We start from the raw sequence: 26,901 nt of genomic DNA, 5'->3' as shown, positions 1-26,901 counted from the left end.
TGCAACCCCATGCTTCCACAATAAGAAACACAGAGATTGGCCTTCGATGGTCTGTGTGATTTAATAAAAGGTTTCAAAGGAAATATTCTGGGTTGAGCCCGACTGTTTTCAAAGGCATTGACTTCAGCCTGGATCACCAGTTTCTGGGATTCAGGGAAAGGCCAGGGAGTGGCTAACCAGGATACAACCTGCCATCAGAAAGCAGGTCTGGCTTTAATCCTGCAGGGATTCGGGGGAGGAGTGTTCCAGGGAACTAAAATCTTACCCGATTGGCAGAAGCCTCTCTATTCACACTTTCTCTGGAAGCCTCCTGGTTATTTCGCTGCCATGCTCTTGGTCCAGCGACAAGCAGCCAAAGACAGGGGTCTGATGGCTTCTCACTGTCACTGTCCTGGTTTTACCCAAGCCTTGTGGTCCTGGTTAAGTCTATGGTTACTGCACCCTCAGGCTTTTCCCTATCAACAGGGGAGCAGGAGCCAATGAAAGAGTCCTAAACCAAGAGGGTCATTTGCAGAACGTGAAGCTCTATCTGCAACATCCAGGCCAGTGATCAGGGCAGCGGTGGGCACCTTTCCCCAGAAATGCTCCTCTTGCAGATGAGCAATGTCCAGTGCCTGAGCTTTGGGTTGTCTGATCCTGGTTCATGAGAGGCTGAGCCTTGTCAGCCAAGTCCAGTTCCCCAGTGCTATCAGCAGGCAGAGGCTGAGTCCGACCTTGACTGCACACAGCATATTTGATTTCTAGGTGCTTATGTTTTCAGATGGAATCAGACTGTGTCAGGGAGGCTGTAGTGGGATCCTTTGGAAACCCAGAGTCCAGCAAAAGTAGAGGGAAGACTGGGTTAAACCCCCTGGGGCCTGTGTGCCCTATGTAGGAAATGGGATCCAGACCCGATTTCATTTTCTTCTTGGGTCCTCTCCATTCACAATCGTTTCTAAATGCTGGAAATCCAGTCTGGGTTCTAAGGTTTGTGGACTGCATGTCCAGCACCTAAGGCAAAAGCACATTTTCAGTCTGGCAACTTACCCAAGGCATCTGACCCACACCCCCTTATAAAACTCATCTCAGTCTCAGCTCTCTTCATTTCTTGTGTTACACCCTTTTCTTTCTCTGTGAAAAGCCTTTCTTTTACATAGATTTTTTTAATGTGTTGTCAGTTTTTAATGTGAACTAGAACTTTTCAAGTATATCATTTGCATATCTCTCTGGTAGGTCTTTATTTGTCTGTGTGGTTGCAATGCTGTACCGGGGCAGTGCAGCCATATCTGGCTACAATAATGTTTATGTGGTTTTGTACATTTTTGAGATTGTTTAGTAAGAACATGCCTCTTCTATTTTCTCTTTCCACACTCTCCAAGGTACCTATCCCAGATCTCCTTCAAATTCATAGCCAACTTGTTATTTAACTTCTATTCCATGCACATTTTTATTTATATACATTAATAAGTATAACCTCCTTAATGTTTTTAAACTTCGTCTTGATTCTTTGTGAATTATATATTTGCACCCCAACCCCACTGACCTTCCCATCCCTCCATATCCTGCCCTTGAAATCCTACAAAACAAAAAATAAAAACAAATAAATGAATAAACTATCTCTGTGACAGCTGCAGTGTGTCACCGTGTGTCACACATTACACCTTTTGCCCATACAGCTTTACCTGCGAATGTTCATTGTAGTGAATCACTGGTCTGGTTTGAGACCTCTGGCTTCTCCCACAGTAGCACTACAGGATCTGTCTGGGACTCCCTCATAACACTGCAGCCCCTTTCTATGAGCCTTCACAGTTTTAACTCTGTGCCTGACTTGACACTGTAGCAGGTCTCTATGCACATTTACAGTGTTTGATGTTATAACTCAAATGATGCTGCATCTGGTTTCTGTGCATTTACCTGGTTTGGTTTGGTGCTATTGTTGGTTGGAGTCTTACTTTACCATGGAGGTGTTAAGCCTCCATGGATGGCTGACTACCATTTGCATGCTCAATGTTCTTGAAGTCTAGAGAATCAACATACCCCAGAGATGCATAAACATTGAACTCCATAGCAGCCCTGTTTCTAAAAGTTCATTGATATAACAACAACAACAACAACAACAACAAAGGATCCAGTGGTAAAAGACTGAATGAAGAGGGTGTGGGGATCAGATGTGTAGCAATTATTGTTCTTCACAAGAAGGATGAAGTTGTATGGTCTGCAGAGAGATGCTTGTACCTGGAGACAGCCACACCCAATTGGATGACCAAGTCTCCAGATGACAGATACCCAATGTCTTTCATTTGTAGGTCTAAGGCTTGCTGGATACATGAACTCATGTTTTCCTCTTGTCACATGTGAGTAGCTTGGTAAAATGTATGGGAAAAGTTGGCTAATGCTCTCAGGGATGCTTGAGAGGTGGGAGGGGACATAGCTTGAAAGAGAACACAGAGCTGCATGAAATCAAGGACATGCAGCTTCACATCTGCGCAAACAGAAAATGGATAATATATCTGTCACTTTTCCATGGCTCTGACAAAACAACATAATCCACATCAAAGCAACTTGTGAAAGAAGGGGTTAGTATGGATTATGGTTTCACAGAGTTAGAGCCCTTGACAGCAGAGGGAAGGAATGGCTGAGATTGTTCACATCATGTTTCACCACCAGATGGCAGAACTACCAGAAGGGAGGGAGTGGGGGGGAGGAGAGACAGAGACATACAGACAAATAGAAAGACAGACAAACAGAAAGAGACAGAGATAGACAGAGAGACAGACACACACACATACGCACACACACCACACACACACACACACACAGAGAGAGAGAGACAGAGAGAGAGAGAGAGAGAGAGAGAGAGAGAGAGAGAGAGAAAACACCTGGAGTCACTTCCTTCCAAAACGAACACACTTCTTCATCTTTCAAAAAGGAGTTCAACCAATTAGGAACCAAACATTCAAATATGAACCTGTGAGGACCACCTTCCTTTAAACCACCGCAGAATGAATGAACGGAAATGTATAAATGAATGAATGAAACAATATATTTATAAACAATGACGAAGACTCCATGCTTATGCTCTATCAATTAAGATCAGGGTGCATGCATTGGGAGGTGCAGTAGGTCCACCACCACATCTGGGTCTCCAGATCTTTCCTGAAGCTCTACTGAAGACTTAAACACTAGAAACTTCTCAGGGTGTCTCTGGCTCCGTGCCTAGAAGAAGCAGAGTCACTGTAAAGCAGTATTGGTCATCCTGTTTTTAGGCTATCTATTAAAAAATGTTTATTTGTTTCCCTCACATCCCCCAAAGATAAGAAAGGTTTCTTGTGGGTAAGAGAGTTCCCTTGGGATGCCGTCCATTACAACAGGCACACACAGCAGCAGGAAGAAGAGGTCATTTGTTCCCACTGCATGAGCACTTAAGAAATGTAAGAATGTATCCCAGGCTTTCAAACCTCCAAGGCAGTTTGAATCTCAGAGGACAGACCCCACCATCAGAGACAGAAGGCATGGCAGCATGAGACAGAAGCATGATAGTCGCATTGCTCAAAGTTCTTTCTTGTGTTAGGAAGAGAAGGAGGCAGGCCATTGATTTTGCAGTCTGGTGATGTTTCTGTGAGAGGATTTCACATGAGGTTCATTGGCTGTCCACTGGACTTACCTTACTTCCTCCAGAGGCAGGAGTTCTCTTCAAGATGTCCTTTCTGAATGGCCTGGTGCAGCTCTGCTCTCATTTTCCTTCCTCAAAACTTCTTTGATCTCTCCTTGAGTGGAAGACATTGTCATGAGAATTCAAATTCTCCATGTGAGGTCATTAATGTCCCTGAAAATCTGTTACTGCACAGGTGGTCTGCACTCTCACCTGCTGACCCTCTCATATCTCTCTATCCCTGAGTGCATTCAGAGGACCTTTCTTCCTAAGCTATCATACTCAGGAACAATATAGATCTTGGGGACATCCCAGTGCTACAGGAACTATCCAGCTTTGATTTGCTTTAAGACACATCTTTTCCTGCACAGCTCATGTGGGAGACAGGACACTTAGGGATGACCCCTGAATAAATCTATAAACTGAAAAATAAAAATTAACAGAATAAATTAAATTAAACAATAAAAAAGACCCTAGGTCTTTGACTTTGTGAAAATCATATAAATATTATTTGGAGACCCATGAGACAAACTTCACAAAACCTTGACATATTGTAAGCACAACATATAGAAGTAAACCATCTCTCAAGATAAGTAACATAGGAAAATATAATATATTTGGATACTTTATGGGAAGTTCCCTTTATTTATAAAACCTCTTCTTTTATGACAGATCATTACATGATGTTTAAATGCCATTTCCTTTTTAAATGTTATATCCTAAAAATCATTGTCCTTATAAAATATACCTAGAGTCTATTAAAGTCATTTCATTAGAGGAAACACTATCCTAAACGTATACTATACTAATAAACATATACTATATTTTTAAATATAGGATATTCTACATCTTAAAGAGACCCATTTGCAGACTGGTACAACCATTCTGGAAATCAGTCTGGAGGTTCCTCAGAAAATTGGACATTGAACTGCCTGAGGATCCAGCTATACCTCTCTTGGGCATATACCCAAAAGATGCCTCAACATATAAAAAAGACACGTGCTCCACTATGTTCATCGCAGCCTTATTTATAATAGCCAGAAGCTGGAAAGAACCCAGATGCCCTTCAACAGAGGAATGGATACAGAAAATGTGGTACATCTACACAATGGAATATTACTCAGCTATCAAAAACAATGACTTTATGAAATTCATAGGCAAATGGTTGGAACTGGAAAATATCATCCTGAGTGAGGTAACCCAATCACAGAAAAACACACATGGTATGCACTCATTGATAAGTGGCTATTAGCCCAAATGCTTGAATTACCCTAGATGCCTAGAACACATGAAACTCAAGACAGATGATCAAAATATGAATGCTTCACTCCTTCTTTAAAAGGGGAACAAGAATACCCTTGGCAGGGAATAGAGAGGCAAAGATTAAAACAGACACAGAAGGAACACCCATTCAGAGCCTGCCCCACATGTGGCCCATACATATACAGCCATCCAATTAGACAAGATGGATGAAGCAAAGAAGTGCAGGCCGACAGGAGCCGGATGTAGATCGCTCCTGAGAGACACAGCCAGAATACAGCAAATACAGAGGCGAATGTCAGCAGCAAACCACTGAACTAAGAATAGGACCCCCATTGAAGGAATCAGAGAAAGAACTGGAAGAGCTTGAAGGGGCTCGAGACCCCATATGTACAACAATGCCAAGCAACCAGAGCTTCCAGGGACTAAGCCACTACCTAAAGACTAGACATGGACTGACCCTGGACTCTGACCTCATAGGTAGCAATGAATATCCTAGTAAGAGCACCAGTGGAAGGGGAAGCCCTGGGTCCTGCTAAGACTGAACCCCCAGTGAACTAGATTGTTGGGGGGAGGGCGGCAATGGGGGGAGGATGGAGAGGGGAACACCCATAAAGGAGGGGAGGAGGAGGGATTAGGGGGATGTTTGCCCGGAAACCGGGAAAGGGAATAACACTCAAAATGTAAATAAGAAATACTCGTTAATAAAAAAAAAGAAAAGAAAGAAAATAGTGATATTTCATTGGAGGGCTTGAAAAATCTAACATTGTATTATTTATTCTGCAAGAAAAAATAAAGATCATTCTAGAAGCCAAAAAAAAGAGAGACCCATTTGTATTTATATTTATGTATGAGTGGTTCATAAAGTGTGTGCATGGTGCCCACAGAGCGCACGAGAATGCTTTAGATAGCCCGAAATGTGGTGAGTCGCCATGTGTTTAATGGGAAATAAACCTGGGTCCTCTCAAAAGCAATTTGAACTCCTAACTACTGAGCCTCTCTCTCTATCCCTGCAAGAGTATTTTAATTTGACTTATTTTTTTATTTACTGCATATTGCTGTGTTGCATGCATATGTGTCCGTGTATCAGATGAGTGTCTGGGATCTGCAGATCCCTAAAGAGGGTTTCTGATCCCCTAGACATCATATAATACATAGATAACATATATGAGTTTTAAAATTCAAGGCTATGAAATATGGGATATGAAAATAGATGTTTATCAAATATCTATATACTAAAATTTTTTTTATTATGGCAATGTCAAAAGACACAGTTCCAACAAATGGTAACATTCATGTTCTAGAAAAGTTGAGTTTGTAATTTTAGAGTCATTTGAACTGGGGCCTTCTTGGGGCTGGCTGTATGCAAGAAACAAATGCTACTCTGTGCTTCTTTCAGATGTATGCTTTCAATAATTTCTATGAAAGTACAAAACAAAACATACACTAAACAAAAATCAGAGTGAGGAAGAGGGTCTGAGAGAACCTGGCAGCAGATGTTAAGCTTCTTTCCTGGCCATGGTTTCAGGTTGTTACGACTATTCTTAAGGGACGGGTGTATACAGGATTTTGTGTTGTCTGGATGGGCAAATTGTATCTTATTGATTGGATCAGAAAAAAAAAACCACAAGTCCATCTTAGTTGGTATGGTGGTACATGACTTTGAACTTAGTATTCTGCATAATGAGTTTCAGGGCACCCTGTACTACATAGAGAAATCTTAAATACAAAGAAAGGAAGCAGAAAGACAGACAGACAGAAAGAAAGGAAGGAAGAAAGAAAAAAGCTGCAATCTCTCTGTCTCTGTCTCTCTCTGTTCCTCTCTCTCTCTCTCTCTCTCTCTCTCTCTCTCCCCTGCGCGAACTTGCACGTGCGTGCGTGCGTGTGTGTGTGTGTGTGTGTGTGTGTGTGTGTGTGTGTGTGTGTGTGTGTGTATGTGAGAAAACATTTTGGGGAAAGACACTGTTAGATGAAAGTCAAATGTTTACAGTGGAAATTTCATCCTCAAATAGAGGATTTTTCCAAAAGGGCAACAAAGAAAAGGACAGCACAGAGCTTTTAACTATGCCTCAAAACGTGTATAGACTTAGGACTTGAAAGTAGGCTATGGATAGTGTCTTAGTCGGGGTTTCTATTCCTGCACAAACATTATGACCAAGAAGCAAGTTGGGGAGGAAAGAATTTACTCACCCTTCACTTCCACATTGCTGTTCATCACCAAAGGAAGTCAGGACTGGAACTCACCCAGGACAGGAAGCAGGAGCTGATGCAGAGGCCATGGAGGGATGTTACTCACTGGCTTGCTTCCCCTGGCTTGCTCATCTTGCTTTCTTTTAGAACCCAAGACCACCAGCCCAGGGATGGCAACACTCACAATGTGCCCTCCCACCCTTGAACACTAACTGAGAAAATGCCTTACAGCTGGATCTCATGGAGGCATTTCCTCAGGGGAGGCTCCTTTCTGTGTAATAACTCCAGCTTCTGTCAAGTTGACACACAAAACCTGTCAGTAGGTTACAAAGAACATACCAGAGAAGAAGATAGAGTATTATATCCAGAGACTTCTTTACAGGCTCTAGTGCACTCCAGGTGCTATGATCTGCTCCTGCTTAGTTTGGCATCTACAAGTGTGGTCTCAGGAAGACTCCATTGTTCAGGTGCACAGTTCCTTTCTGAAGAGATGCTTGTCCTGGCTTCAGGATGCAGGATCTTGCCTCAAAACATTTGCTTTCCCCTGTTGATGGTGTTTCCTGGGACACTATCAATGCTGATCTGGAAAATGGAGACAACAAGGGTGTGAAGAAAACTAGAGTTCTTGGGCTTTTGTGTGCTAATGTGTGAAGTTAAACTGGTAATCCAAAGAAACAACTTGAAACAACACAGTATAAATTCAGCCTAAACTCTCTTTGCTTTCATGAGCTAAATGAGAAGTTGATCCTTCTCAGAAAAGTACATTTTTCATAAAATCAGTCTTTCAAATTAAAAGTCAGTTCTGTAAATAAATGGTGAATCTGTAAGAACTAATCAGTCGTGCTCATGAAAAGTCAATCTATTCAATCAATTTCTAGGACTCTGAAATATCTAAGGTCTTAGCATCCTATTCTGACCCAAATTGCCTTTGCCCAGTTCTCAGCCCTCTACCCCACCCTCCAATGTCCACATGTTTGAAAGTTCCTTGGTCTTGACCATGGTCCAGATGTAGCCACCAAATAATTAAAGTGACCTAACACGAAACATTTAGGTAAAAACTAATTGACAAAATTATGTGTCTGAATGTTTCAAGGTTTCCCTGATCATTATCTAACTTTGATCTCGATTTGTATTTCTGCCATTTTAAAAGTTTTGTGCCTCTGAGCTTGGTTTTCATAGACTTCTCAGAGGCACAAGACCGTTCTTTAGTTGACTCTCAATAAAAAGGACTGAAATCTTTTAGTTGGCCACATTAACATGGTTTTCAAGCACTAATGACTGGAGTTACTATTAAGTCCATCATTAAATAAATATTCAACTAGTACAGAAAACACTCATCACTCGAATAAAATGTCAATCTACTTAATGTAGAGTCAATTCTTCATGTAAAGGAAATCCAAGTTTTAAACAAATTTTAATCTGTTCAATAAAAGTGAGCTTTTGAATGAAGAGTCAGGCATTTACAGAGCAAGAAAAACCAAAAGCCCTACCCTATATTAAAGCAATTCCTTCTAATAAAGATTCACCTTTTCCTACACCACTGCAGTCTCAGAAATGTGGCAGCCAACATGGAGATTGAACAAGGAAAACGCCAAGAGATATGCAGATCTGGAAGTGGGGGAGCCCATGAGGCCTCAGCCTTAGACAAACTAACTTAAAAAAAAAATCAAAACAACATCAACTACAACCACAAAAACCCCAAGGAATCTGAGAAGAAGAGAAACAGTCTTCCCCAGGGAAGAGCTCCCACATTAATTATCCAAAACCAGGTGCTCAGCTTTCAAATCACATAAATACTAAGGACACTGTACAGACTGATCAGGTGGTATTCATATGTTAGGAATACATACATGAACACACCACGTATATACACACACAAACATGCAAAGCAGCACATATATGCTACAAATACAGAAAGGGGCTGTTACCACAGGGGCACATAGAAGGGATGGAGGAAAAGGCAGGAAAAGAAGGTAATGAAATTGTAATTTCAACAAAATACCAAATTTTAAAACAATCTTTCTGAGCCAGGCTTGGCTCATTTAATCCCACCCCCACTCCACCCCCACCCCCACCCCCACCCCTACTCCCACCCCCACTCCCACCCCCACCCCCACCCCAGGCAGCAGGAGAATCTCTGTAGTGCAAGGGTACCCTGGTTATATAGCTACTTCAGAACAGCCAGGGCTATGTAGAGAGATCCCTTCACAAAATAAATGGAAATATAATCACATTCCTTTAATTCAGTCTCATTCCTCTAACTGAAGCCAGTTTTATAAATAGATGCGTGGTGGTCTAAAGGCAGCGTTGTTCTCACACAGTCAACCCTTTGAATAAATGTTCACCCTCTGTAGGAAACACTGTCCTCTTCCTAGAGAGTCCGCCTTTTAAACATTGGCCATAATCACAAAACATGTGTGTTTTCTTTCATAATGGAGCCTCAAAAATCAAGGTTAGATGAAAATTGACATTTTTACTTGACATTTGTACTAAGGTATTGGACTGTCTCAAAGAGGAACAAACATTAAGGATACAATCAAAACTTTAACTATGTGTCAAAGAAGTTCTTAAAGCTTAAAACTCAAACCTGGGATGAGTCTTCCAACACTTACCAGATTCCATGTCTCCACAGGGAGAATTACTTAGTTTCCTCTGAAGTTCAGAATCCTGCATCAGCAACTGGGTCTTGGCAGCCATGGGATTGATTCTGCTGCTGCGTACACTCAGCCAACATTGCAGCTCCCTTTTGGAAATGCAGTCAATTTTTCTTAACAAGGGCAAGGGCACTGCTGGCTGTTGAGTTGCCAGACTTGGTGAGCAGGGATCTTCCTCCATAACCTGGCCGGAGGGTTCCACATGTCTCCAGGTCCAGACGCATCCTGGAGTGTGATTGCTCAGTCATGAGAAGTCCTGACTCAAGGAGACAAGTACAAGGTTTTGCTGCCTGGATTGCTGTTGGTCTTCCTGTCATCCCCTTTCTTTACCTCCATCCACACACCTACCACCCATCCCATCTAAGGACCGTTGCAAGCTTGAATGGACCTTCATCCAGGATGGAGATCAAAGGTTTCTAGGCCCCAGGGTCTCAGAGCTAAGCCAAAATGTTTTGGGTAGGGTAAATTTCTAGGTGTAAATTACCACCAGTTCCTCTGAGGCTGGGCCTGCAAGTTTCTGCAAGTTTTCTGAGCCTAGTTTTCAGCCTTCCACTTTAAGGAATGCAAACAGTTTTCAGGTGCCAGGGTGACCAGGGCCACCACAACTAGAAGGCAGGCAGCTCAGTGGTGTCTGGAATTGGCTGTGTGTTTTCAGCCAATCCCTGACTGAAGTGGACATGTGCTGCTTTGTAACTCCAGGCCCCCCGAAATCCAGGGCCAGTCAGGAACAATGCAAGGTCATCCTCAGGGAGCCGTGTCCCAAGTACTCAGAAGCCAGACCAGTACCTTCCCCAGTGATCCAGCAGCCCTCACCCTGCAGTGGCTGAGTTGTCTAGGCTCTTCTGCATCTGCTCAGCCCTGATCTGCCTTAGGTTTCCTTTTCCTGGCTTCTGACAGACTCTCCATTTCCTCTTCTGTGGGCATGTTTACTTTCTGTTTTTAGCAATGACACATTTACACTGTTCTCCACCCCAACCCCTGCATGCCCGAGGTTTTGGAGGTTCGGTGAAGGTTGGTAAGCCAGGATTGGCTGGTTTAGCTGGCTGGGAGACTTTTAAAATGCAGAGCCAGCTGGCTGCAGAAGGCTTTGCCCCAGCACACCAAGCTGCTAAGCGGGCACAGCTGTTCTAAACTCTGTACCACAGAGAAACTGAAACAGAAATTGAGGAAGATGAAGATACACAGGCCTTAGCTCTTTACCTCCCCCTGCTGAGGGCTGTGCTTGTGCTGTGGAGCCCAGTTACCTGTCTGTGAGGTTGATAGACCAGGGAGAACAACAGAAGCTCAGCCTGTTTGTGTCCCCACCCAGGAAAATCTTCAGCCATGGCCTGTGCCTTGCTCCCCAGGTGTTAGGAGATTTATAATCAGGTGACAGCTGCATCTTGGTCAACTGATTCTTGCAGAGAACAAGCAATCCTTCAGCTTGGCTCCTCCCTTCTGTCCTGGAAGCAAGAAACCAGAAGTACAGATCTCAGAGGAGGACCCAGGGGGAGCAGAGAATACCGTCACTCTAGGAGACACCTGGAACAGCCCCCAGCCTAGGTCCCACAGAGCATGCTCAGACTTTTGTCTTGGAGCAAGGTGTGTTCTAGTGTGTTCTGTCTGTCGACAACAATTGGCAAAGACTTTCAGTTCTGTTAGGTCTCCTGGAGAGAATCCATACTCCAGGGCTCTCCTGCCTTGGCTGCTGCCCACAGTTGTTTGCACCATAGAGAACAGGGTCCTCCTCTGCTAACCCAGGAAAGTCGGCAGGAGCTGAGCTAGCTCTGTGCTCTGCCAGAATCCATTTCACAGAGTGAGTCCACCACCAGTCTGGGGTGAGATCTCCCAAAAGAAGCACACCAAGGAGAAATCTCTTGAATCCATGTAGCAGGGCAGAGGCCAAAGACTGCTTTTTAGGTTATGACAGCAGAAGGCGGGGCTTTGTCCCTACATTACCTGAGGTATTCAAAGACCCCTTCACTCTCACAGACCCCAAACACGGTTCTTTGGGATAAACTGTTTTGATACCAGGAAGAGCCTTGTTTGTGGCCCCTGAAGAGGTTTTCCTGGTTCAGTTTTCCCAACTACACAGGTTAGGAAAGCAGAGCTTGCTCAGCAGCGTGTGTCCTGAGGCACAGCCTGGCAGACAGACAGCTCTGCTTCTTTTATTCCCTATCGAGGAAGAGAGGGCTGAACCCTGGTGGCTACTGGAAATCACTTTTTTGCCTAGCACAGAAAGTGGGGGTGGTGGACCAAATACTCTAGAAAGTGAAGAAAAAAAAAACCCATATAATTTATATCATTCCTAGAACCAAACCCAAATGTTGCCAGCAGAGAGGATACATTAAAGCCGTTAGGCCAGAAAAAGATGTTCAGGCCATCTGGTACTGTGTGGACCTTGAAGCACCAAGAAGAGTCTGCATTGCAGGTCAGGGCTCTGGTGGGTAGCGGAGAAGACAGAAGCTGCCAAGCCACACCTCCAAGCTCGCCTGTAGGTGGCACTGGTGAGACCTGTATTTCTGAGGAATTTGGAGTTCATCTGCAGTTTATTGGCCTTGGCCAGGACCCTGCTGAAAATGCACAGCACCACAGCACTGGGGGCCTTCTGGCTGTACTGGGGTCCAGGTGACCGCCAGCGCTGGCCTACCTTCAGTTAAAGGGAAATGTACAGGCTTAGGCCTAGGATGAAAAAACTCAAAATCTTCCAAACAGCCCAAAAGGTTCCGGAGGCTATTTTCACACAGAAAATTTCCACTCTGCCCAGAAGTCTCTGCTCTGGCTCAGCTGAAGCAATTCCCACTACCGCAGGACCAGAAACGTTGTGCCTTTGGATGCGCGCTTACACAGAAGCCTGAGATATCTAGCTGTTGATCTTCACCTCCAGACTAGAGCCATCTTTAGAGCAGGACACAGAAAAAGATGAGGTGTACAGAGATCGCCTAAAACAGGAAAATCCTGTTACCTTGTCCACTTGAGTCAATTCTTGAACTCGGCAAACTGCAAGCTGCATCCAGACCTGTAGGCCACTGGTGCCCTGCACTCAGGCTCTCCTGGGCCCTCTCTGGACAACAAGCCGGGCTGCTCAAAGCCCAGCAGGGCAGGTGTACCAATCTGGGAGAATCACCCCAGCTTTTAAAAGTATGGAAGCTCTTGGCAAACACTGGCTTGAAACAGCAGCAGCATCAAATCTCTGCCAAGTCCCACAGTCTGATATAGACACCAGGCCCAGCGTAGAATGTAAATAGTTATCCTGGTGTACACATCCAATCTCCTTCCTTGGCAAGTGTTGGAAACTAAACCTTATGTTTAAATTTTAATTTGTATCAAGTTTTTGGGAAAGAGTTAAACTTTTCTCTATGCCCGAATATGTGTTCCTCTGTGGAACATTCTTTTACCAAAAAATAAACGTCATCTAGAAATGATTGGTTTTCATCTAAGATTTTTTTTTTTAATCTTGGTGATGTTAGAGCAAGCCTTTACTCTCAACCCTTGGGTGACAGAGGCAGGTGGATATCTGAGTTGGAGGTCAGCCTGGGTTACAGTGTGAGTTCCAGGACAGTCAAGGTTAAACAAGAAACCCTGTCTTGAAAAAACTAAAAGAAAAATAAACCTGTTACTTTGAAACTCCATTACCATAGTATCTTTGTAACTATAACTTCTGACACATCCTTCTTCCATGGTTTTGCCTCCATTTAACTTTTGTAGGTTTTATAAAATTTAGAAAACTGCATTTTGTATGCAAGAGCTCTATTCCACTAAGCATATAAGAAACCATATGAGAATCACAGTGTAAAAATGTCCAGAGAGATCTGGGACCTTTATGTTTGTCATTAGTGTTCTGTTCAGGAACTTGTCTCCTGTACCAATGCTTTCAAGGGTGTTTCCCACTCTCTCTTCTACGAGATTTAGTACACTCAGTCTTATATTGAGGTCCTTGATCCATTTGGACTTTAGTATTGTGCATGATGAAAGATATGGTTCTATTTTCATTCTTCTACATGTAGACATCAAGTTAATCCAGCACCATTTATTAGAGATGGTTTCATGTTTCCATTGTATGGTTTTGACTTCTTTATGAAGAATCAAGAGTTCATAGATGGGTGGGATTATTTTTGGGTCTTTAATTCGATTCCATTGAACATTGTGTTTGCTTCTGTACCAATACCATGCAATTTATTTATCTCTATTACTCAGTAGTGCAGATTGAGGTCAGAAATGGTGATTCCTCCCAAAGTTCTTTTATTGTTCAGGATTGTTTTGGCTATCCTGATTTTTTGTTTTTCCATATGATGTTGAGAATTTCTCTTTCAATGTCTATAAAAAAATTGCATTGGAATTTTAACTGGGATTGCTTTGAATCTGTAGATTGCTTTTGGCAAGATGGCCAGTTTCACTATGTTAATCCTATTTATCCTTGAGCCTGGGAGATTCTGTCTTCTGATATCTTAATCTTGTTTCTTCAGGGACTTGAAGTTCTTGTCATACAGATATTTTGCTTGCTTGGTTAGAATTTTACCAAGGTATTTTATATTATTCATGCCTATTATAAAGTGTGTCATTTCTCTAATTTCTTTCTTGGCCCATTTATCAGGAGGGCTGTTGATTTCTCTGATTTCATTTTGTATCCAGACACTTTTCTGAAGTTCTTGTCAGCTCTAGGAGGTCTATGGTCCTATTCTTTGGGTCCCTTATATATACTATCATATCACCCACAAGTGGCAATATTTCGACTTCTTCCATAGCAATTTGTATCTTCTTGATCTCCTTAATTTTCTTATTGCTCTAGCTAGAACCCCAAGTACTACATTGAATAGATAGGAAGAGAGTGGGCAGCCTTGGCTTGTCCCTGATTTTAGTGGAAATACGTTAAATTTCTCTCAATGTAGTTTGATGTCGGCTATTGGCTTGCTGTATATTGCTTTGATTGTGTTTTGGTATGTTCCCTGTATGCTTGATATCTTTAGTATGAAGGGGTGTTGGATTGAATCAAAGGCCTTTTCAACATCTAATCAGATAATTATGTGATTTTTTTTACTTTCTGTTTGTTTATATGGTGGATTATGTTGATGGATTTTCAAATATTGAGTCATTCCTACATCCTGGGGGTGAAGCCTATTTGATCTTGATGGATGATTCCTTTGATGTGTTATTGGATACCATTTGTGAGCATTTTACTGAGTATTTTTGAATCACTGTTCATACGAAACCAGCCTGATGTTCTCCTTTTTGGTGGAGTCTTTGTTTAGTTTAAGTATCAGCATCAATTTGGCCTCATAGAATGAATTTGGCAGTGTTCCTTCAGTTTTTATTTTATGGAATACTTTGAGGAATACTTTAGCTCTTCTTGGAAAGTCTGGTAGAACTCTGCATCAATTGGCCCTGACCTTGATTTAACCTTGGTAAGTGGTATCTGTGTAGAAGATCGTCCATTTCGTTAAGATTTCCCATTTTTATGGAGTAAGGGTTTTTCAAAGTAAGACCTAATGATTATTTGAACTTCCTCACTGTCAGTCGTTAGTCCTTCCCTTTAATTACTGATTCTGTTAATTTGGATACTGTCTCTCTATCTCTTGGGTTGTTTGTCTAAGGGTTTGTCTATCTTGTTGGTTTTCTCAAAGAACTAGCTCTTGATTCTTTGTATTCTTTCCTTTGTTTCTAAATGATTGCTTTCAGCCCTGATTTTATTTCCTGACTTCTGTTCCTCATTAGAATGCTTGCTCATTTTTTTCTAGAGATTTCTGGTGTACTTTTGTGCTGGCTATTCCTAGTTGTCAACTTGACTACATCTGGAATGAAGTACAATCGAGAAATGGAGGGCACACCTGTGATCCAGATCTTCAGATTGGAAGACATAGGCTTCTGATCCTGGTCTTGGAATGCAGATCTAAGCAAAGTGGCCAAAAAAAGCTAAGCCACAGGCAAAGTAATACAGGCCTACAAGTCTCCTAAGAGTCTCCTAGAAGCCTGAGGCAATCAGACTTCTGAGTTCAAGGTCAACCTTCAACAAACCAAGTTCCAGATCCAGGAATGGCAGTACACACCTTTAATCTGAGCCACACCTTCTGCTAGAGACCTATATAAAGACACTGGAAGAAGGAAGACTCACTCTGCCTGCTTGCACTTACTTGCCAGCGCATCTGTTGGAACCTACCTCTCCAGGATTCCAGCTTATCCAGAAGACCAGCTGAAACAACTAGACTTCTAGAATTCCCATTCAGTTTCCCATTTCATTGTTCTGCAGACTGTAAGTCATTACCACTAATTCCCTTAATATAGAGAGACATTCTGTAAGTTCTGTGACTTTAGAGAACTCTATTATGAATTTTATATTTCTGATATGGGAACTTTCTGATTTCTTTTTTTTTTTTTTTTTTTGGTTCTTTTTTTCGGAGCTGGGGACCGAACCCAGGGCCATGCGTTTGCTAGGCAAGCGCTCTACCACTGAGCTAAATCCCCAACCCCCTGATTTCTTGATGGAGGCAATTTACTATTAACTTTTCTCCCAGACCAATTTTTTTTTGTTTGTCATAAATTTGAGTGTGTGGTATCTTCCTTTTGATTGAATTCCTTCTCTATTTAATGTCTTTCTTTAATTTTCCCCTGACCCAGAGATCATTGAGTAGAGAGTTGTTCTGATTCCAAGAGTGTGTAGGCTTTCTGTTGTTTCTGTTCTTGCTAAAGTTCAGATTTAAATCCATGGTGGTCTGACAAGACACAGGGGGTTATTTCAATTCTCTTGTATCTCTTGAGGCTTGCTTGGGATCAATTATACTCTCAGTTTTGGAGAAGGATCCCTGAGGTGCTGAGAAGAAGGTCTATTCCTCTGTGTTTGCCGTTGAGCTACATTCACAGTCACTACCATGGCATTCTGTCACTGAATTCAGGCAAAGTACAGAAAGCAGCTATCATAAAATAGATACCAACCAAAAGTGTTTGATAAATTGATCTCCATAGATTTAGCAGCAGTATCTGTTGAAACAAGTAATAAATTAGTTAAATCTAGGGGTTGGGGATTTAGCTCAGTGGTAGAGTGCTTGCCTAGCAAGCGCAAGGCCCTGGGTTCGGTCCCCACTCCGAAAAAAAAAAATTAAAAAAAAATTAGTTAACTCTGACACCACTTCTGAAGTAAATATATTAAATACATATTACAAGGAGAAATATTGCAGGACATAAAATAACAGATAAATATATATTAATTATATTTTTAATTTTTTCAGATTAATGTTATTACATCATTTCTCTTTTTTCCTTTCTTCCCTCCAAAGTCAGGGCTACACACAGAGACCCTGTCTCAGGAAATAAAGTTGGAGGCTAGGTCATTCAGAAACTACATGGGTAATGGCTAACTTATTTAGTTTTTAAATATAAAAATTGTACCAAATTTGAATGCTCATTTGGTACAGGGAATCTAGAACTAGGTTCCAACTACTAAAGTTCTAAGCGGGCACACGACTATTTTTGTTTTATTTTGTTGGTTGGTGTTGTTATTTTGTTTGTTGGTTTGTTTGTTTTGAGATGCACTGTCTCTGTGTGGCCCTCGTTGTACCAGAACTTGCTCTGTTGGCCAGGCTGGCCTCAAACTCACACAGATCTGGCTGCCTCTGTCTCCTGAATTGTTGTATTAAATGTCTGCATCACCACCCCACAGCTGCACAGGACAACCAACCTAATTACTGTTTGCTGCTCCTTTCACTATTCCAAGGAATCTGGGCATTTACAAAGCTTTTACAAAGTATTCTATTTTCACTTTGACAGGATTAGGCTCCAAACCCTTTTTCTAATAGAAGTGTTATTCTTTGGACTTTGGAACCTGCCCTTGACTCCAGCAGAACACTATATAAAAGCAGCTTCTGGTCTGGAGAGCATCAGGTGCTTAACTCTGCTGCTTGGTTGGGAACTGAAGCCATGGCTTTCACTGCATCGACCTTGGAAGAGCTCCCTGGAAGGAAGCACCACCCAGAGCCCCACATGTCTCCAGACTTGAACCTAGAACTGACCTCGGCTTGGGCAATGGATAAATTTGAGGCCCTGAGCCATCACGCCTGTCAGCACCCCTGGTACTGTGGACCTGGGGCACCCAGCTTAGCCACTCTGATGGATGAAGCTGCATTTGGGGATAAGAGGGGACAGAAACGCTGCAGAGAGCCACATGTTGAGGAGCCAATGGATGAAACTGCAGAGAGACCTCGGGGTCCTCAAGAAGTAGGAGCCACTTCCAGGAGAAGGGTTCACTGGGCTCTGCACCAGCCAGAAGATGACGAAACCCACCGCGGTGCAGAGATGATGAGTGAATCCTTGATCCAAGGGATCTCCCAGAAACGACTCAAACCAGAGGCTGACATGAGAGAGGAACCTGGAAAGGAAAGACTCCCAAGCATTGTGGACAGCATACGCCTTGAGATCCTTCAATCTACTCCCTGGGAGGCGCCAGAGAAACATGGAGCAGAGCCTCATGCTGCCTCTGTGGGCTTAAGGACTGTGCCCTACATGCCCTGGAGCCTTGAAGACTCTTTATTTTGTGCTCCTGACTGTTAAATGCATATGTTATGTAATATTTCCTTAAATCCATGTAGAATCTTTGCATTGTGATGGAAAGTGTACATAATTAAAATCTTTCTTCTCCACCACCTGTGTAATTGTTTCAGGGGCAAAGTTGATTCAAATCTGGGGTAAGAAGTTGTCACTAATCAAGTCAGAGGAATTTCTCTGTAGGTAGAGTTTCACTGAGAATGGTATGTGGACCTTAACAGGCTTTGTAGGGACAAAGGAGTGGCCCACTCACTAGGATTACTTCTATTGTTTTCCAGAAGAGGGCAGAGTGGAAGCATTGTTAAAAAGGCAGTGGGAGTGTAAGTGATCTACAGGTTGCAATGACAAGAAAGAAACAATCTGATCTTAGATGTTCTGAATTTTCCACCCAGAGTTGACAGGATATCAGGTCCAGGAAAGAACAAAATATTCCGTTTAAAGCCCTTCCCATTTCAGATGTTACTGTGTAAGTTTGACTGCCAGACCCAACACATGGGGTTCATGGATGGGGTCTGAGGGGGTGCATGGATGGGGTCCGAGGAACAGTAAACAGGAAAAGGCCTCCTTCCTGGAAAATAAAGCATAGACTTCCTGAAAAAATGAAGTTCAAAGAGCAAAATCAAAGACTCTAAGCAATGACACTTAAGGGTCCCCTTCACACTGACATCTGTGTGGTCATTCTCTACCCTGGTAAGTGATATACCTCACAAGTTAGGGATTACTAAGAAAATCAAAGATCAACTAAAATTCCTGGGAATATTGAAAAGGTAAAACTGCAACCCATAGTCCAACAAAGTACAAAGATGCTATCTTGGAATCACACAGGATGTTGACCATGCTTGAGCACTGGTATCCACATGTTGTAAGACCCCATAGTGGCCTTACCTGAGGAGTGCCACCCACAGAGCACAGATTGACAAAGTGACCACTACAATAGCATGAGGATATAAGGTTTTTAATCCATGCAGGGAGAGGCAACTCCGAACCCAAAAAGCACACAACTTTTACTCGTTACAGAGGGCAGACTTCAGCAACAGGGTTAGCTGGCCCATTCTCATTGGTGGAACACAGGACAAAGGATCTGGTCAGGTATTGGCTGCCCTGCTCAAGAGGCTGTCCTTGGCTCAGTTAGATACTATCCTCATCCAGCCCTACACCTGGCCTTGGTGAATCACTGGGAAAGGGCTAACTAAGTTGGCATGTCCCTTAGAGGGGGAGTGAACTGGGTGGTCGGGCAAGGTCAGGATAACATCTTGCAGTTGTTCTCGGGATTCACCACAGGGAGGGGTAGGGGGTCTTTCTAAGAACAGTTGTTATTGCTTAATTAGCTTAGTCAAAATCTTGATCACCAAAACTTTATCATATCATTGGGCATCATGACGTCAGAGGTATCTCTCAGAAAGGTCACAAGTTTGTCATAGGCATCCTGACCACCAGATGTAGTTCTCAAAATCTTGTTTTTATAACTTTGTTTTTCACATCTATAAAACTTTATTTCGTCATACATCCTCAGCATGGTGTAGAGAACACAGGGGCCACTGGAGGGAAAGGGTGGGCTACAGAGTGAGAGTCACTAACTTCTCAGGCACTGTCTCACACAGGTGACATCCCAGGGGAAATATCATTGTTGAGTCTCCCAGTTTCTGAGAACTGTTTTTACATAGCTGCTTTCTTCTGAGCGCAACAAATGCAGCAAGGCCTCTCATTCAGACCCATTCATCACTCAGTCATCCATCCTTCCCTCCATCCTTCCCTCTCTCTCTCTTCCTTCCTCCTTCCCTCCCTTCCCTCCTTCATTTATAAGTCCCTCTCACTATATAGCCCTGTCTCCTAGAATTCTGGGTGTGAATCAGGCTGGTCTGGAACTCAGAAGTATCCACCTGCCTGAGCGATCATGCCTACCTCAGATCCATTTCCTACAGAGAGGTTACACTTTCTGGAAGACCAACAGCTGAACTAAGGCTTATAAATGTGAAGCTCCTCCAAGACTGGAAGAGCATAAAGGCCACCCTCTCAAGGCCAGGTGGCTGGGTTTTCTGTGTCAGGGCCAGCCCTGCCATGACCTTCCACCTTAGCCAGTCCTGTTTCTGCAGGTGAGTTCACTCATGCTGCAGAAATTTGCTCAGGATATTGCTAAAATTAGACTCTCCTGAGCAGAAGTGGTGGCACAGGCCTCCAATAGAGAGGCAAGGCAAAGTGAACCTGAGTCTGGGGCTACCATATACTACACAGAAGGATAAAAGGGTAAAATGGAGGTTGCTCCTAGATTAATTTGGAGTGGAAGCTTCTGCGTAGATCAGTCATCATCCCTGTTTATCAGCACAATGTGTTCTCAAAGTCCTCAAGTTTGCTCCCTGTGTTCTGGGTATCTTATGGCCCTCCACATATGAGAACCAGGATGCCTAAGGTCCCCTGAGGACTTCCTTTAAAACAATCCACCACTAACACCAGAGACAACCTGGTGGTAAGAGGCAAGCACAGGAACCTAAGCAACAGAAACCAAGAATACTTGGCATCATTGGAGCCTAATTTTCCCACCAAAGCAAATATTGGATATCCAAATACACTGGAAAAGCAAGATTTAGATTTAAAAATCACATCTCATGACAATGATAGAGGACATTAAGAAGGACATAAGTAACTCCCTTAAAGAAATACAGGACAGCACAGGCAAACAAGTAGAAGTCCTTAAAGAGGAAACACAAAAATCCCTTAAAGAATTACAGGAAAACAAAACCAAACAGGTGAAGGAATTAAATACAACCATCCAGCAGTTAAAAATGGAAATAGAAACAATAAAGAAATCAAAAAGGGAGACAAACCTGAAGATAGAAAACCTAGGAAAGATATCAGGAATCACAGATGCAAGCATCACAAACAGAATACCAGAGATAGAGGAGAGAATCTCATGAGAAGAAGATACCATAGAAGACATTGACACAACCATCAAAGAAAAATGTGAAACTCAAAAAGCTCCTAACCCAAAACATCCAGGAAATCTAGGACACAATGAGAAGATCAAACCTAAGGATAATAGGTATAAAAGAGAGGAAAAACTCCCAAGTTAAAGGGCAAGTAAATATCTTCAACAAAATTATAGAAGAAAACTTCCCTAACCTAAAGAAAGAGATGCCCATAAACATACAAGAAGCCTACAGAACTCCAAAGAGATTGGACCTGAACAGAAATTCCTCCCATCTCATAATAGTCAAAATACCAAATGCACAAAACAAAGAAAGAATATTAAAAGCAGTAAGGGGAAAAGGTCAAGTAATATATAAAAGCAGATCTATCAGAATTATACCAGATTTTTCACCAGAGACTATGAAAGGCAGAAGATCCTGGACAGATGTCATACAGACCCTAAGAGAACACAAATGCCAGCCCAGGTTACTGTATCCAGCAAAACTCTCAATTAACATAGATGGAGAAACCAAGATATTCCATGACAAAACCAAATTTACACAATATCTTTCCACAAATGCAACCTTACAAAGGATAATACATGGTAAATTCCAAAACAAGGAAGGAAACTACACCCTAAAATAAGCAAGAAAGTAATTTTCTTGCAACAAACCCAAAATAAGAGCCCAACACAAACATAATTCCACCTCTAACAACTAAAATAACAGAAAACAACAATCACTATTTCTTAATATCTCTTAACATGAATTGACTCAATTTCCCAATAAAAAGAAATAGACTAACATATTGGATACATAAAGAGGACCCAACATTTTGCCGCATATAGGAAACACACCTCAGTGACAAACCTCAGAGTAAAAGGCTAGAAAATAATTTTGCAAAAAAAAAAAAAAAAAAGTCCAAAGAAACAAGCTAGAGTAGCCATTCTACCATCCAATAAAATGGATTTTACCAAAAGTTATCAACAAAGATAAGGAAGGACACTTTATATTCATCAAAAGAAAAATGTACCAAGATGAACTAACAATCCTGAATATATATGCTCCAATTTGAGACTGGGAGGACCAGAAAACAAACGGTGGCACCCACATGGTGTTTCCTACCTCCGCACACCTGGCGCCAGGCATTTCGGGAGCGCTTAGGTGAACACATGGCCAAACCTGAGTTCAAGCAGAATCCCATCTCCATCTGCCTGACAAGAGTCTGATCCTTCCAACAGAGTGAATGCACTGAGAAACAAAATCACATATGCGCTTTGAAATCACCATTGAATTTAAGCGCGGGCCTGCGGACAGCCAAGCAGAACTTGGCTTAGGGGACAAATCATAGCTACTAGAAAGGGAGTGTCCAGAGTGCAAGCACTGAGGTTGCCACCAACTGGAGTTGCCCCTGCTGTGAAGAAGTGGCTGGGCGGCTCCCTCTGAAGTGCAATTGCTGATCTACAAATGGATACTTTGGATTCTTCCCTGGACTCCTTCCTTGGCTCTAGCTCAGGCATGGCCGTCTAACCAACACTGGAGAGCAGGCTTTCAGGGAGAGGCAGAGGATTAACAGAGGTCTTTCCCTGGATCTCAATGCATAGGTAAACCCCAGAGGATTTGAGAAGTCCTCAGATCGGTTTGCTCAGCCTCTTGACCAACTGACAAGTGCATGGTGAAGTAGTAGCCAAGTGGAGAACCACGAAATAACAGAGGGAATGGGATAGAGGGGAGGGACTGAGGAGAGAGGAGGGGGGGAGGTGGGGAGAGAGAGAGAGAGAGAGAGAGAGAGAGAGAGAGATCCCTGCGAACAGAATACTGTTTTGTTGCCCTATACAGTGCTGCACCCTAGGACTGTTGGCACAGACACAGACACACACACACACACACACACACACACAAAACAAAAAAAAACCAAAAACAACAACAACAACAACAAAAAACCGAAGGCTTGACTGAGATTTGGTGCAAATATTTATTTCTTATGTATATTTCCACGGAGCAGGGTTCAGATTCCTAGGAAATCTTGCCTGACCAACATTTTTGTGTTACCAATGGCACTTGGCAGGAAACACACAAAATAGAATTTTTTACCTTTTAGAAACCTTCAAGAGCAATGAGGACTGGAAAACCACTATATCTAGGTCCTAACTTGGGCACACTGAAACAGGGACATTAGCGGGTTTCTCTTAGATGTGGTCAACAGTGGGGTTGATGGGGCCTGGGATTAGCTGTGCGTTGACCACTCAGACACCAGTCTCAGATATGATGAAAATAGGTTCAATGTGTTCAAACTGATCAATCTGGACCACAAGAAGTAAAACCTGATTATGGCATAGGTCTGTCCTCCGGGGAGAATTTTTTTTAAGATTTTTTTTTTTAATGTGTGAGTACACATTTACTCTCCTTAGACACACCAGAGGACGGCATCTGACACCCTACATATGGTTGTGAACCACAATGTTGTTGCTGGGAATGGGACCCAGGACCTCTGGAATAGCAGTTCTCTTAACTATTGAGCAATCTCTCCAGCCCCCAAGGTTCTCTATTTTTAAAAGGAGAATGGGTTATTTCTTTCTCTAACTGCGCTCCTCCTTGTCACACACTAGCAGACTCAGGCTGCTTGCAGTATTTGTACAGATCAATCTGATTTTTGCCAATGGCCAAAGCTTGGGCTGTGTGGTCTCTGTCTTCCTTGATTAGGGTAATCCAGTCTGAGTTTCCCTCTGCACTTTCCATAAATGCTAGAAGATTCCCTGAGGCAGATCCTCCCAGGATCTGTAGTCCTTAGGTTCTCTGGCCTTGGGTGGCTCAGTGGACAAATTTCATTCCTGCAGCAGCAGGAATGACAGTGACCCAAGCTAGTGTAACTTGCACCCTTGGGAGTACAGCCCAATTGCGGGACTCCTGATGTCACCTGTGGGGGGACAGGCAGGGTGTGTCTTCTCAGGAGTTCTGTACCATAAATACCTTCCAGTGCTGCCTAACTGTGACTCCAAGGGACTTAAACATAGCCATGTCTACCCAAGGATCAATCAAAAGATTTTAACTTCTTCTGCAGAGTTTTACTCAGCAGGGCAACTGATCTGGGGATCTAACAAAGCCATTCAGCAGTGCAGGAGACTAACATGGCCCAGCATATTCAGGTTTGCTCTAGAGAAGCCCTACATTAAAACTTTGGATGCATTTGTTCTCCACAGATCTAGCTGGCAGGGAAAGGGACTTTTGTATTTTGGATCTGAGCACTACTTCTTCCTAGGAGACAGGCTCAGAAGGAAGCTCCACTACCTGACCATCCAAGGCCACCAGCAGAATGCTGGACTGACAGGGGAGCATCACAGTGCCAGGGTGAGGGGTGGTGTTTTCACTCAGAGATTCCCACACTGTCCTTCCACAGACTTGATTGGTGCAGTGTCCTTTGGTCTCTTCTCTTCTCACCCTCCCCTCCTTGGTGTGTGGTTTCTGTTTTATATACTCAAAGACCATCGTTTGCCCTTTCGTTCTTTGTCTGCATTGTGGATTTGTAAACATCAGGATTCAGAGTCCTTTGCTTGCGTCCCCCACCTCTTTCAGGATTATGAATACCACACAGTATGAGTGCAGAAGGCTCCTGTGATCTGTCCCAGGGAACACTCTGCTGCTGTCCTTGGTGCCTGCACCTAGAGCACTAGAGCTGGCTTTTTGGTTCTGTGTGTGAAGAGGTGACTTGGGATTCTGCACCAGTGGCTCCTGGCCTCCTCCAGTGCTGCCATGATCAGATCTGGAGTCAAGGCTTTCTTCCCTTGATGTCCCTGACTAGAGACCTCAGGTCTGACAACTCCTCATGAAACTGCTTTCCAGTCTTGCTGTCTGATTCCCTGCAAATCTGACTCCAGCCCAGGGCACCCTGGAGCCCTGCTCTCCCAGCAGATCCCTGCCTCCTGTCCAGACACAAAAGATTAGAGGATGGAATGTGTTGAGTATTGTTTTCAAAAACAGAAAATAATATTTGAGTCAGAGAGAGGGGTTGGGGAGTGGGCAGGTGATAGGAGATTCCATGTCCTAAAGTTCATCTCTACATTTAGCTGTTTCCCCCTAACTATTTCTCTGCTGGGAACACAGGATCAGCATCTGCTTAGGACTCAGCAGTCCTAAGGACTATTAACAGGATTTCCAAACCACACCTGATGACTTATGAATTTGATCTCAACACAAGGGAGGAAGAGGCAGAGAGATCTTTGACATGGTGGCCAGCATGGTCTACAAAGTGAGTTTCACAACAGCCAGGGATACACAGAGGAACACTCTGTGTGGTGGCTATTCTTTGTTGCCAGCTTGATTACATCTCAAATTAAGCAAAATCCAAAATTGGAGCACAAACCAGCAGGGTATTTTTGATTAATTTGTATAAAGTCATCCATGTCTTGGAGGTAGGAAGACTTGATTTTTAATGCACATCTCTTTGACCTTGAAAGACACAGGCCTTTATTCTGGATCTGGAGCAATCAAGAATTAAATCTTTGTTATTGTGGCTGGTTTTGGTGCTTTTATGAGCCAGGATTATTCTATAATTCCCCTGGCTGTCCTGGAACTCAGTTTGTAGACCAGGCTACTCACAGAGATCCACTGATTGATTCACCACCATAGTGGTTGGATTAAAGGCAGGAGCTACCACATCCCACTGAAGACACACAGCTTTAATCCAATCATTGAAGCTGGAACACACACCTTTAATTTGGGCCACACCTTTGGGTGGAAGCCTATATAAGGACACGGGGGAAGAAAGCCTTTACTTTGCCTGCTGCTCTCTGCCAGGTAGCAAGTCTGTTGCTTTGCTGGCTCTGGAGCCCACTTGTCTGTGTTTCCATCTTCTACTGAGGACCAGCTGAGACATCCAGGCTTGGGGACTGAGAACTTCTGGACTTCTGGAGTTTGGTTCCTATCCAGCTGTTGAAGAATTTCCTGGACTGCAATCTGTAAGTCATTCTAATAATCTTCATTGTACAGAGAGTATGAGGGAGTGAGAGATCATTGTATCTGTTCATTACTCTTTAAATCAGGCACCCCAAATAGATTTGCTGGCCCAGTAGCGCTTTCCCCATTGCTTGTCTAATCAGTCACCTATAATGTTTAACTCTAGACAATTCATCCAGAGTGATAGGATCTGACGGTGAGAAGGAAGCTTCAGTTCTTTTTTTGTGCTTGTTTTGGTTTTTTGACAAAAAGTTATCCTCTGTAGCCCTAGCTTGTCTTCAAACTAGGTCTGACAACTAAGGTGGCCTTAAGCTCAGAAACCTACCTGCCTCTGCCTCTGTTCCCAGATCTGCTCCTTTCTCTCAGGTCCTGGGACTAAAGCTTGCATCCCCAGACTGGGGAGAATTTTTCCTCCTTAGGCAATACAAAAACCTGCTAGGATCGTGGGTTTGTAACCCACATTCCCCCAGTGCAATGGCTGGGAGGGGATGGGAAATATAGAACATAATTAACTGACTGAGACTTCTCTGAATCACAAGGTGAAGGACCTGCCCTCAGATTACCATGGATAAAACCCTGAAGGAGTACCGTCTCAGTTTTGTCAGGGATTCATCAGACCTGTCAGCCCCGTGTCGACTAAGTTCCATATGTCAGCCACTTCATTTCAGCATAGAGCCAAGCGACTACTTTGACAATGACTGGATTGTTGAATGGGTTCCGTACCCCTTTCCCTGTGTATCTGGGAGCATGGACTACTGGAGATACTGCCACAGCTTGAATTGTGCCATGAAGAGGGGCA

At 43.1% G+C, this 26,901-nt stretch overlaps 2 long non-coding RNA genes across 14 annotated transcripts in view; one reads left to right on the top strand and one right to left on the bottom strand.

Annotated features, from left to right (window-relative positions):
- LOC134485850 (uncharacterized) overlaps positions 1-26,901 on the top strand; it is a 704,841-nt gene that overhangs the window by 215,278 nt on the left and 462,662 nt on the right. The window lies entirely within an intron of this gene.
- LOC120100727 (uncharacterized) lies at positions 39-11,267 on the bottom strand. Of its 11 annotated transcripts, none has more exons than XR_015674094.1 (6): positions 10,980-11,141; positions 9,694-9,995; positions 7,421-7,663; positions 7,082-7,154; positions 3,644-3,746; positions 39-990 (listed from the first exon to the last, which is right to left on the bottom strand). It is a non-coding gene; the product is annotated as an uncharacterized LOC120100727 (long non-coding RNA). The 11 variants fall into 11 exon arrangements; XR_015674070.1 differs by lacking the exon at positions 10,980-11,141 and adding an exon at positions 10,522-10,706 and having other exon boundaries at positions 9,694-9,991; XR_015674087.1 differs by lacking the exon at positions 10,980-11,141 and adding an exon at positions 10,549-10,605 and having other exon boundaries at positions 9,694-9,991.

The sequence above is a fragment of the Rattus norvegicus genome, chromosome 2 (genome assembly GCF_021556685.1).
Source record: "Rattus norvegicus strain SHRSP/BbbUtx chromosome 2, alternate assembly SHRSP_T2T, whole genome shotgun sequence".
Classification (NCBI taxonomy): Eukaryota; Metazoa; Chordata; class Mammalia; order Rodentia; family Muridae; genus Rattus; species Rattus norvegicus.
Note: the sequence above shows the minus strand (reverse complement) of the source record. Positions and strands in the feature narration are given on the sequence as shown.